Source organism: Bos mutus, chromosome 4 (genome assembly GCF_027580195.1).
Source record: "Bos mutus isolate GX-2022 chromosome 4, NWIPB_WYAK_1.1, whole genome shotgun sequence".
Taxonomy (NCBI): domain Eukaryota; kingdom Metazoa; phylum Chordata; class Mammalia; order Artiodactyla; family Bovidae; genus Bos; species Bos mutus.
In genome coordinates, this window is record NC_091620.1 from 113,629,624 (window position 1) to 113,643,518 (window position 13,895).

Below are 13,895 nucleotides of genomic sequence, written 5' to 3' on the forward strand. Positions count from 1 at the left end.
AGATTGAAGCTAATCCAAGAAGGCTGTATGCCACAACTCAGTGACAGCTCCATGGCTTCCTAAGCCTGCCTGGCTATTGGAGACTGTGGGTTCCTAATTTTCCTTATGGACTCACCTTGGAAAGATGATCTTAAGCTGGTCTTTATAAGACCAAGAAAGGCAGGATAAGAACCACCTGCTCTAGGTCTACCCAGCTATTCACAACTATTCACCCCAGGGACTGTAGCCCACCAGGCTCCTCTGTCCATGGGATTCACCCAGCAAGAATACTGGAGGGGGTTGCCATTTCCTCCTCCAGGGGATCTTCCTGACCCAGGGATCAAACTTGCATCTCTTTTGTTTCCTGCATTGGCAGGCAGATTCTTTACCGCTGTCCCACCAGCAAAGCCCACTGTTCACCTTAATAAGTTATAAAGGAGATAACTGAGCCCTTGGGGATGTTCACACAGGAAAGTAGCAATGAACACAAGCCCTTTGCCTATTACAGCACACAACTGGATTCAGTTGCTCTTGCCTGTCGAACTGACTTAAGGTGCCATAACAGAGTTAGGAGAAGCCTCAGAGGATTGGATCTTAAGAAATGACAGTGATTTACAAACTCCACATGCTGTTCAAAGTCTCCTGAATAATGAATTGACTCAATGTTTCTCTGCCAGCAGGTTAACTTCCTATGAGACCTTTCTGCTTTCACTACCTAATCTGCATCTGAACTGTTGCAACATTCTTAGCCCTGCTGTATCACTATCTCTCCTGACGAAGGTGAGCTTCAGGACTGGGAGATAATAATGTTTCATTTTCTGACCACAGGTCCTGATATGTGAGACTAATCCTGATTTAATTTTGTCTGTTGATGAATCAGACCGTAAAAATGGGAAAGGGAATTTCCAAGTTGGTTAGGCCGTTATTTCCCAACATGCACTGCTTGAGAGGGGAAATCTCCCACAAGTTCAATCAGCCCAAGGAGCAGAGAGGCATGCCCTTCTCTGAGCTGCCCGATGGCAGGACAATGCTTACACTGACAGCCCATATGCCTTTAGGATCAGCCATGATTTGAGGATGTTACAAAAGTAAAGAGTTTTTCTTTCATCCTCTAAGAACCCAGTGAAAAACAGGCAGCAGGCAAATGACCTTCTTACTACTCTTCTTTTATCTTCTGAAATTGCTTTTATTGAAACTGAGGCTCCAACTAAAAAAGACTGAACTTGACTATGAGGGCCTCACTCTGACTGACCTTCTTGCAAAGGCAGCAGCAACAGAATCTGTAAATGTGGTGGCCCAGGTGGATGAAGTCCATCTTGTCTCTGCAAAAGAGGACCCCTTGTTGCCAGACTTTTGCTTTTCTTATATCCTTGTAACATGGCAATAGTCTGTGCCTGAGCCAGAGAAATTAAGATGGACCAACCATGGCTGTCAGTTCAATGAACAGTCAGTGCTGTGGGAAACTTAAGCCATTTCATTCCTACCAGCTTCCTGGTAAACCCCACTGTTAACGGTTTCTGCCTTCCTTCACCCACCAAGGTGCCATTGCTGCTGTTCAGTCACTAAGTCATGTCTGACTCTTTTTAATGCCATGGGCTGCAGTATGCCAGGCTCCCCTGTCATTTATGGTCTCCTGGAGTTTGCTCAAATTCATGTCCATTAAGTCAGTGATGTTATCTAACCATCTCATCCTCTGCCACCCTCTTCTCCTTTTGCCTTTAAACTTCCCCAGCATCAGGGTCTTTTCCAATGAGTTGGCTCTTTGCAACAGGTGGCCAAAGTATTGGAGCTTCAGCTTCAGCAGCAGAATAAGCATTCCTTCCAATGAATATTCAGGGTTGATTTCCATTAGGATTGACATCTCCTTGCTGTCCAAGAGACTCTCAGAATCTTCTCTAAGCAATCCAATTCAAAAGCATCAATGCTTTGGCTCTCAGCCTTTTTTATGGTCCAACTCTCACATACTGATACATGGCTCCTGGAGAAACCCTAGCTTTGATTCTACGGACCTTTGTTGGCAAAGTGGTGTCTCTGCTTTTTAATATGCTGTCCAGGTTTGTCATAGCTTTCCTTTCAAGAAGCAAATGTCTTTTAATTTCATGGCTGCAGTTACCATCCACAGTGATTTTGGAGCCCAGGAAAGTAAAATTTGTCACTGCCTCCTTTTCCCCTTCTGTTTGCCATGAAGTGATGGGACTGGATGCCATGATCTTAGTTTTTTTGAATGTTGAGTTTCAAGCCAGCTTTTTCACTCTCCCCTTGCACCCTAATCAAGAGGCACCTTAGTTCCTCTTCACTTTCTGCCATTAGAGTGGTATCACCAGCATATCTGAGGTTATTGATATTTCTCCTGGCAATCTTGATATCAGTTTGTGATTCATCCAGCCCAGCATTTTGCATGATGTACTCTGCATAGAAGTTAAATAAACAGGGTGACAATACACAGCCTTGTTGTACTCCTACTCCAATTTTGAACCAGTCTTTTGTTCCATGTCTGATTCTGTTGCTTCTTAACTGACATACAGGTTTCTCAGGAGATGGGTAAAATGTTCTGGTATTCCTATCTTTTTAAGAATTTTCAACAGTTTTTTGTGATCCACACAGTCAAAGGTTTTAGCATAGCCAATGAAGCAGATGTTTTTCTGGAATTCTCTTGGTTTCTCTATGATCCAATGAATGTTGGCAATTTGACCTTTGGTTCCTCTGCCTTTTCTAAACCCAGCTTATATATCAGGAAGTTCTCAATTCAAGTGCTGCTGAAGCTTAGCTTGATGGATTTTGAGCATAACCTCTTTAGGATGGGAAGTGAGCACAGTTGTCCTAGGTTGAGCATGCTTTAACATTGCTTTGAAACTGGGATGAAGACTGATCTTTTCCTGTCCTGTGGCCACTGCTGAGTTTTCCAAATTTACTGGCATATTGAGTCCAGCCCTTTAACAGCATCACCTTTTAGAATTTGAAATAGCTCAGCTGGAGATCTATCACCTCCTCTAGCTTTGTTCATAGTGATGCTTCCTAAGACTTAACTTCAGACTCCAGGATGTCTGACTCTAGGGGAGTGATCACACCATCGTGGTTACCTGGGTTTTAAGACCTTTTTTGTATAGTTCATCTGTCTATTCTTGCCACCTCTTCTTAATGTCTTCTGCTTCTGTTAGGTCCTTACTATTTCTGTCCTTTATTGTGCCCATCCTTGAATGAAATTTTCCCTCGATATCTCCAATTTTCTTGAAGAGATCTCTAGTCCTTCTCATTCTACTATTTTCCTCTATTTCTTTGCATTGCTCATTTAAGAAGGCCTTCCTATCTCTCCTTGCTATTTTCTGGAACTCTGCATTCAGTTTTGTATGTCTTTCCCTTTCTCCTGTGCCTTTTACTTCACTTCTTTTCTCAACTATTTGTAAAGCCTCCTCAGACAATCACTTTGCCTCCTTGAATTTCTTTTTCTTTGGGTTGGTTTTGGTCTGCCTCCTGTACAATGTTATGAACCCCTGCTTCACTTTGTACTCCAAGGCCAAACTTACGTGTTACTCCAGGTGTCTCTTGACTTCCTACTTAAGCATTTCAATCCCCTATGATGAAGAGAACATCTTTTTTGGTGTTAATTCTAGAAGGTATGGTAGCTCTTCATATATCTGGTCAACTTCAGCTCCTTTGGCATTAGCAGTTGAGGCAGAGACTTGGACTACTGTGATGTTTTGCCTTAGAAATGAACTGAGATCACTCTGTCATCTTTGAGGTTACACCCAAATATTGCATTTTGGACTCTTTTGTTGACTATGAGGGCGACTCCATTTCTTCTAAGGGCTCCTTGCTCACAGTAGTAGATATAATGGTCATCTGAATTAAAATTGCCCATTCCCATCCATTTTAGTTCACTGATTTCTAAGATGTCGATGTTTACTCTTGCCATCTGCTTGACTACATCCAATTTACCTTGACTCATGGACCTAACATTTGAGGTCCCTGTGAAATATTGTCCATACAGCCTCAGGCTTTACTCTTACCAGCAGACAGCCATAACCAAGTGTCCCTTCCACTCTGGCCCAGCCTCTCCATTCTTTCTGGAGCTGTTAGTAATTGCTCCCTGCTTTTCCCCAGTAGCATACTGGACACTTTCTGACCTGGGGGCTCTTATTCCAGTGTCACTTTTTTTTTTTTTTTGCCTTTTCATATTGTTTATGGGGTTCTGGTGGCAAGGATACTGGAGTGGTTTGTTATCTCCTTCTCCAGTGGACCACATTTTGTTAGAACTCTTCACTATAACCTGTCTGTTTTGGGTGGCCCTGCATGGCATGGCTCATAGCTTAATTGGGTTATGCAAGCCCCTTTGCCCTGACAAGGCTGTGATCCGTGAAGGGAATGGTACAGTTAAGATGACTCAAATTATGAATAAACATTGGTGGGGGGGCTTCTATAACATTGCAAAAGTAATTTACCACTGATACCTGACCTGTCGGCTCCATAATCCTGGAAAATCTATTTTTGTCCCCAGAGGGCTCAGACCTCCTCCCTCTGGACCGGACGGCACCTGCAGCTGGATTCATTCAAGTGCCACTCAGGAACGGCTGTCAGTGTGTTCTTGTTGTGTGTACGTCTTCCAGATCAGTTGCAGTCTTCCCCTGCTGCAAGGCTGAGGCTCTCACAGTGGCAAAGAAATTGTTAGAAAATGTGTTTTCCACTTGGGGTATACCTTCCACAGTCTTCTGTGATGGAGGCATCCCTTTCACTGGGAAAATCATACCAGCCTGACCCAATTCCTTGCAACTGTCACTTGGAATTACCACTGTCCCTTTCACTTGCAATTATCAGACAAGGTTGCAAGCAGTTTGTGCCCAGACAGGCTTTGTCTTTGTCTGTGGTGGTTTTCATTCCCCATGAGGCCTATGAGTGCCTAGTTGTTGCTACCTGACCGGGCCATGACTGCACCCCTAACTGTCCACTCTCAAGGTGAGATGCCTCATTGGTTAGCTCTCCTGGATTTACATTGCTCGATCAGACAGGACCTACTCAGGGGTCTTCATGGTTCAGAGTTTGCTTCCTCTGGCAGGTCCTCACCTCCCTGGTTCAGGGTCAGTGCTGGGAGTAGGATCAAGAACCTCTCCTTAACTCTTGAAGATACTGCAGAATCTGCCAATAAAGATTCTTTACTCCCTGCCAAGACTGTTCTGGTCAAAGGACAGTCCCTGTTATCTTTTAACTGAAGAAGGAGGTGTCTGTGCTGTGGCCAGTTACCACCTGCTGCACTTGGATTGATACTTCTGGGGAAGTTGAAACTCAGCTACATAAGACCACTGAACAAGCTACTTGGCTGAAGAAAGAGCATCCTTCAGTGGGCCTTTCTTTGACCTATGTGATTTGACTCACTTTTGTCTTAGGGCCATGGCTCCAAACTACACCGCGGATATTATCTTACTTATAATAATCACAGTAGTCTCTCTGGTGCACTGTATTCTCTCAAAAGCTTCAAATGCTGTGTTGTAGCTATCAACCACCAAATAAATAACCTCCCTAAGGCTGGAACATCAGAAAATGAATGAACAGAATGACCAATTTTTTAAAAAAAAGTGTAAATCTGAATTTGAGACCTATGAAAACCACAGTGACTCAGCAAGAAATCAGTCATGACCTGTAACCCCCACACAAGGATCAGCAAAACCTGTAAAAACTTCAGAAGAAAATCTGGAGGTGACACTGATGTCAATGCAATCCCTATCAAGCTACCAATGGTATTTTTCAGAGAACTGGAACAAATAATTTCACAATTCATATGGAAATACAAAAAACCTCGAATAGCCAAAGCAATCTAAAGAAGAATGGAACTGGAGGAATCAGCCTGCTTGACTTCAGGCACAAAGCCACAGTCATCAAGACAGTATGGTACTGGCACAAAGACAGAAATATAGATCAGTGGAACAAAATAGAAAGCCCAGAGATAAATCCACACACCTATGGACACATTATGTTTGACAAAAGAGGCAAGAATATACAATGAAGAAAAGACAATCTCTTTAACAAGTGGTGCTGGGAAAACTGGTCGACCACTTGTAAAAGAATGAAACTAGAACACTTTCTAACATCATACACAAAAATAAACTCATAAATGTAAGACAGAAACTATAAAATTCCTAGAGGGAAACATAGGCAAAACACTATCTGACATAAATCACAGCAGGATCCTCTATGACCCACCTCCCAGAGTAATAGAAATAAAAGCAAAAATAAACAAATGGGACCTAATTAAACTTAAAAGCTTTTGTACGACGAAGGAAACTGTAGGCAAGATGAAAAGACAGCCTTCAGAATGGGAGAAAATAATAGCAAATGAAGCAACTAACAAAGAATTAATCTCAAAAATATACAAGCAACTCCTGCAGCTCAATTCTAGAAAAATAAATGACCCAATCATAAAATGGGCCAAATAACTAAACAGACATTTCTCCAAATAAGACATATAGATGGCTAACAAACACATGAAAAGATGCTCAACATCACTCATTATCAGAGAAATGCAAATCAAAACCACAATGAGGTACCATCTCATGTCAGTCAGAATGGCTGCTATCCAAAAGTCTACAAGCAATAAATGCTGGAGAGGGTGTGGATAAAAGGGAACCCTCTTACACTGTTGGTGGGAATGCAAACTAGTACAGCCACTATGGAGAACAGTGTGGAGATTCCTTAAAAAACTGGAAATAGAACTGCCTTATGACCCAGCAATCCCACTGCTGGGCATACACACCGAGGAAACCAGAATTGAAAGAGACACATGTACTCCAATGTTCATTGCGGCACTGTTTATAATAGCCAGGACATGGAAGCAACCTAGATGTCCATCGGCAGATGAATGGATAAGAAAGCTGTGGTACAAATACACAATGGAATATTCAGATCAGATCAGTCGCTCAGTCGTGTCCAACTCTTTGCGACCCCATGAATCGCAGCAGGCCAGGCCTCCCTGTCCATCACAAACTCCCGGAGTTCACTCTGACTCACATCCATCCAGTCAGTGATGCCATCCAGCCATCTCATCCTCTGGCGTCCCCTTCTCCTCCTGCCCCCAATCCCTCCCAGCATCAGAGTCTTTTCCAATGAGTCAACTCTTCGCATGAGGTGGCCAAAGTACTGGAGTTTCAGCTTTAGCATCATTCCTTCCAAAGAAATCCCAGGGCTGATCTCCTTCAGAATGGACTGGTTGGATCTCTTTGCAGTCCAAGGGACTCTCAAGAGTCTTCTCCAACACCACAGTTCAAAAGCATCAATTCTTTGGTGCTCAGCCTTCTTCACAGTCAAACTCTCACATCCATACATGACCACAGGAAAAACCATAGCCTTGACTAGACGAAACTTTATTGGCAAAGTAATGTCTCTGCTTTTGAATATGCTATCTAGGTTGGTCATAACTTTCCTTCCAAGGAGTAAGCGTCTTTTAATATCATGGCTGCTGTCACCATCTGTAGTGATTTTGGAGCCCAGAAAAATAAAGTCTGACACTGTTTCCACTGTTTCCCCATCTATTTCCCATGAAGTTGTAGGACCGGATGCCATGATCTTCATTTTCTGAATGTTGAGTTTTAAGCCAACTTTTTCACTCTCATCAAGAGGCTTTTGAGTTCCTCTTCGCTTTCTGCCATAAGGGTGGTGTCATCTGCATATCTGAGGTTATTGATATTTCTCCCGGCAATCTTGATTCCAGCTTGTGTTTCTTCCAGTCCAGCGTTTTTCATGATGTACTCTGCATAGAAGTTAAATAAATAGGGTGACAATATACAACCTTGACGAACTCCTTTTCCTATTTGGAACCAGTCTGTTGTTCCATGTCCAGTTCTAACTGTTGCTTCCTGACCTGCATACAAATTTCTCAAGAGGCAGATCAGGTGGTCTGGTATTCCCATCTCTTGAAGAATTTTCCACATTACTCAGCCCTTAAAAAGAATACATTTGAATCAGTTCTAATGAGGTGGATGAAACTGGAGCCTATTATACAGAGTGAAGTAAGTCAGAACAAAAAACAGTGATACTGTATACTAACGCATATATATGGGATTTAGAAAGATGGTAACGATGACCCTATCTGTGAGACAGCAAAAGAGACACAGATGTATAGAACAGTCTTTTGGACTCTGTGGGAGAAGGTGAGGGTGGGATGATTTGAGAAAATAGCATTTAAACATGTATATTACAATATGTGAAATAGATCGTCAGTCCAGGTTCAATGCATAAGACAGGGTGCTCAGGGCTGGTGCACTGGGATGACCCTGAGGGATGGGATGGGGAGGAAGGTTGGAGCTGGGTTCGGGATGGGGAACATATGTACACCCATGGCTGATTCATGTCAATGTATGGCAAAACCACTACAATTTTGTAAAGTAATTAGCCTCCAATTAAAATAAATAAATTAAAAAATTTTTATCACATTTCTCAGTTAAGCTGAAAGTTTCATCAAAAGGGGTTGCTTAGAAAGAGACAACAGGTTCCAAAAGGAGTCACTTGTGCTAAGCAAACATCACCAAACTAAGACTTAATAACTGAATTAATTACAGGTTCAGCTTCTCCCAGGAGTGGAATCTTAAAGCACCCCGTCTGGAATCACTTGGTCATCACAGGTGAGGTTATCTGCCTGCTAGACCCTTGAGGTCCCCTAGGGGAAGGTGATCTTGCCACAGAGGATCTACTCTCTGCTAGTCACTTCTTTGTCATGCTGCCTTCTGCCTGTCAGCAGCTTTCATTCTGTACAGGGCCTCAGAACTCCAAGTGTCAGCCTAACTCATGAATCATTGAATAAAGCCAGTTGGATCTTTAAGATTTACTCAGTTAATTGTGTTTTTTAACAGCATCTAAGCTGTTTGCTACACGAATGTTACCATCAGAATCTTACTTTGGCTTGGTGATCCATTTCAAGTGAATTTGTTTGACATTCCTAGAGGAATGATGAACCAAGGCCCTTCTGTGTACTCGGTGCAGTGTCTCGTGAGACAGGAGGTCTAGTCTGCGATGGAATGGGTCCCATTCCCAACCTTGAGTGAGTGTCGGCTATGGCTCCCTCCAGTCTTTCGGGATGGTTTGTGCTTCTGCCTCTGGTAACTCACTACATACATTCATTGATCAGCACTCAGTTAATATCCAAGGGGGATGCTCTTCAGAATCTGGCACTCCACCTCTGCAGCCCCCCTCCCCAAGCCCCTTTCTGTGAACTCTCACTGCCGTGCTTTCCTTGACTCCTGCTGTATCTGCTCTGCTCAAGGAGATACAGGTTCTGCCTGGGCCCCACTCACGTACCCTGCCCTGGAAACCCTTCTAAAACCAGAAGCCCATCTGGTGCAGGGCTTACCTCTTTGTTTTCTTTCTGTGATGGCTCACCTGATTACCTGATGTTCTGTTCTGTTTTTTGGTTGTTTCTAGCATTGGAGAAGGAAATGGCAACCCACTCCAGTGTTCTTGTCTGGAGAATCCCAGGGACGGGGAGCCTGGTGGGCTGTCGTCTATGGGGTCACACAGAGTTGGACATGACTGAAGCGACTTAGCAGCAGCAGCAGCAGCAGCAGCATGAGGGTAAATCTATTTCCTATGGTGGTGGTGGTTTAGTTGCTCAGTCATGTCCGACTCTTGTGACCCCATGGACTGTAGCCTGCCAGGCTCTTCTCTCCATGGAACTTCCCAGGCAAAAATATTGGAGTGGGTTGTCATTTCCTTCTGCAGAGGATCTTCCCAACCCAAGAATTGAACCCAGGTCTCCTGCATTGCAGGTGGATTCTTTACTGACTGAGCTAGGGATCTATTTCCTATAGCTTCATTTTGACTACATGTAAAACACTTACACATTGAAATATAATGTAAGTGATATAATGGGCTAGGCATTTTGGTTAAATTAGTAAAGATACCTAGGTTTAACTCACACAATAACAGCAAAAGATTATTGGCTGGACTAACAGAGCAAAATTCAACTCTCTGCTATTTATTAGACATAAGTTGAATTAAAGAGATTCAGAAAGTTCAAAATCAAGGTTACAGACAAAGATATGCCAAGTCAATACAAATAGCAAGAAAGCAGGACTTAGGGTCTTGATGGTGGGAGTAGCCACGCTGGGTCCTCGTCCCATCTCTCAGCCTTTCCACATCACTGCTCACCAGCCACAATTTCAGCTGCTGGTGCATCATTTCTTTGCACGGTGGCTTTCTTTGGATTCAGAGTTTTCGCTCCTCTTGTGGCAGACCAGAGTGCTGGAGGATTAACACCCTCTGGGATGTGTCCTCAATCGATCAATGATGGGAATTGGTGTATGTATTTGCCAGCATCCTCTTTACTTGGAGGGGATAACCCTGAGGCACTAACAACTGGGGCTGCCAAGGGGAATAAAGCTGTGGAGGCAGGACACTAAAGGGCTCTAACCATGACTCATGGGCTGTCCACCCACCCCTGACACCCTTCCCACCTCCATGAGTTTTCTTCACTCAAATAGAACACTTACACCTGAACTCTTATCTCAGAATTTACTGCAAGGGACCCCAAATGAAGAGGCAATCAGAAAAGGCAGAATTAGTGCTTCCCTGGTAATCCAGTGGTTGAGACTCTGCTTCCAATGCATGGGTTCAATCCTTGGTTGGAGAATCAAGATTCCACATACCGTATGGTGTAGCCGAAAATAAATAAATACTCTCATTCATCAAAGCATTACAAAAAGAGAGAGAGAAAAGGGAGAATCCAGGCTCCCCAAACAAACTAAAACACAACCAATTTAACATCACTAATGCGATGATTAAAATCTGTAAAGAAGGTGGAACAGTTATGAATACACTCGGCATCAGAGCAGTAACTTTTATGAAGCAGAAACCAGAGGAGAAAGAGACCACAATGCATTCATAACAGGAAAGTTTTTCTCAGTTGAAGACAGGTCAAGCAGACAAACAGTTAATAAGAACATAAACTGCCGAGGCAGCAAACTCAGAGGTTAAGTTTTAGAGAGACACATAGGGCTATAAAATGAAACCTCAGGGAATACACCCTCTTGTCAAGTACGAGTAGAACTTAAAAACTGACCATATTTTAGGACATGCAAAAACATCTTCAGTAGCTCCCCAAAATAAAGTAATATGAATGGGACTTATGACCATAATACAATAACATAAAAATAAACAACACAGTTGTAAAAGTCCTCCCACAATTTAGAAACCAGATCAAGGCAGTAAGCCAGGGCAACTGCAAGACTCATGTACTTGTTTTCTTCCTGCCAGGGGTCATTTCACTAAGCAGCCATTGGCTATCAAACAGTTCTTGGCTCAAAGGAGAAATAATAAACTAAGTTTCAGAATTTCTAGAAAAGCACAATAATAGAAACACATCAGTGTCTAAAATTTATAGCAGCAAATACTCTTTACAAAGAAAATGAAAAAGAAAATGCAGGAATACTTGGCTAATTGAAAAAACTAGAAAGAACAACAAAGTAAATGGAAATAAAGAAGCGATCAATGACAGTAAAGCAGAAATTAAAGATCTGGAAATAAGGTCCACAGCAGAATTTAATGAGAAAAATATAAAGCTTGTCCTTTGAAAAGAATAGCAACAAAATTGACAAGTCCTAGCCAGCTTAATAAAATAAACGAAGAAGGAGAAAAAGCACAAGCACACAAAATAAAAGGTGACAACAAGAAAATTGTTATCAAAAGAGAGGAAATAGAAATCACACATTTAATCAGAATCTTCTGCAAGTAAGTTTGACAACTTAAATAAAATGGGTAACCTTTTAGGAAATATAATACCAAAGCTGATATAGGATAATCAGACCAATTTCCATAAGAAAAAAAGAGAAAGTGGTGAAAATTTTCCTTAAAGAAGAAAAAAATTCTTCTTTAAGTACAACGACCAGAGGTTTCTTAGGAAAATTCTGTAAAATCATTAAAAATCAGATAATTGCAGTGTTACCCAAATTATTCCAGAGTGTTAAGCAGGAAGGACATGAAGCAAGGATGATATGGATACCAAACCTGGACAAATAAATATGAAAAAGAAATTACAACCTAATCTCACATGTGAATTTCAATGCAAAAATATCAAATAAAGTAATAGTAAATAGAATCCAATAGCTCATGTAAATATGAATTCACTGTGACCAAATGGTACATATTTCAGAAATGCAAAAGTGATTCAATACCAGGGACCCTATTAATATAACTCAGTATATTAATATTGTTAAAGAGAAAAATCCTATTATCGTGATAGATGCCAAAAAGGCATTTAACACAATTCAATACCCATTTGTGACTTAAGACAGAACAATAACTCATATCAAAAGGCAGCTTCTTTCATACAAATGGCAAGTAGGCATGTGAAAAGATGCTCAACATCACTAATAATTAGAGAAATGAAAATCAAAACTACAAGGTACCACCTCACGCTGGTCTCAATGGCCATAGTTAAAAAGTCTACAGATAATAAATGCTGGAGAGGGTGTAGAGAACAGGGAGCCCTCCTGCACCGTTGAAGGGAATGTAAATTGGTGCTGCCACCAAGGAGAACAGTACGGAGTTTCCTCAGAAAATGAAAACTAGAGCTACCATGTGATCCTGCCATCCCACTCCCGGACGGACATCAGACAGACTTGTGACTCAGAGACTCACGCGCACCTGTGTTCACAGCAGCAAAATTCACAGCAGCCAAGACATGGGAGCGGCCTAAATGCCCCTCAACAGATGGGTGCGTGAAGATGTGCTTACCTATATACAATGCAAGACTACGCAGCCACAGAAAGAATGAGATAATGCTATTTGCAGCAACACGGATGGGCCTAGAGATGATCATACCACGTGAAGTAAGTCAGGAAGAGAAAGACAAATGCCATATATCACTTATATGTGGAATCTAATATATGACACAAAATGACCTATCTACAAAACAGAAAGAGTGTTTCTTTCTATAGATGTAGAGAACAGATGTGGTTGCTAAGGGCGAGAGTGGAGGAGGAAGGATGGACTAGGAATTTGGGGTTGGTAGATACAAACTATTATATGTATGGTGGATAGACAACAAGATCCTACTGTATAGCAGAGGGAATTATATCCAATCTCCTGGGACAAACTATAATGGAAAAGAATATAAAAAGGATGTATATATTATATAACCGAGTCACTTTGTTATACATCAGAGATTGGCACAACACTATACTTCAGCTTTTTCAAAAAGGCAGTTTATTATTTCATGGGGGAACTTTAGAGGCATTTCCACCAAGAAAGGCAAGGATGCCCACTATCTCTACTATTATTTAACATTGAACTGGAGGCACTAAAGCAATTCAGTTAGAAGCACAACATTGGAAGGGGACTTATGAGTGACATGTATGTCTGCAAAACCAAAATGATTGATAGTAAATGCTACTACACAAAATAGAAAGATTTCTATGATAGGATCAATAATCCTCACATATACAAACTACTCTTTTAGCAGACATGATGAAAGAGAAAATATATGCAGTTATAACATCAGAAATGTAATACACTAGCTAGGAATAAACTTATTCAATGCTGACCACGGCCATGAAATTAAAAAATGCTTGCTCCTTGGAAGAAAAGCTATGACCAACCTAGACAGCATATTAAAAAACAGAGACATTACTTTGCTGACAAAGGTTTGCCTAGTCAAAGCTATGGTTTTTCTGGTAGTCACGTATGGATGTGAGAGTTGGACTATAAAGAAAGCTGAGCACTGAAGAATTGATGCTTTTGAACTGTGGTGTTGGAGAAGACTCTTCAGAGTCCCTTGGACTGCAAGGAGATCCAACCAGTCCATCCTAAAGGAGATCAGTCCTGTGTGTTCATTGGAAGGACTGACGTTGTAGCTGAAACTCCAATACTTTGGCCACCTCATGCGAAGGGTTGACTCATTTGAAAAGACCTTGATGTTGGGAAATATTGAAGGCAGGAGG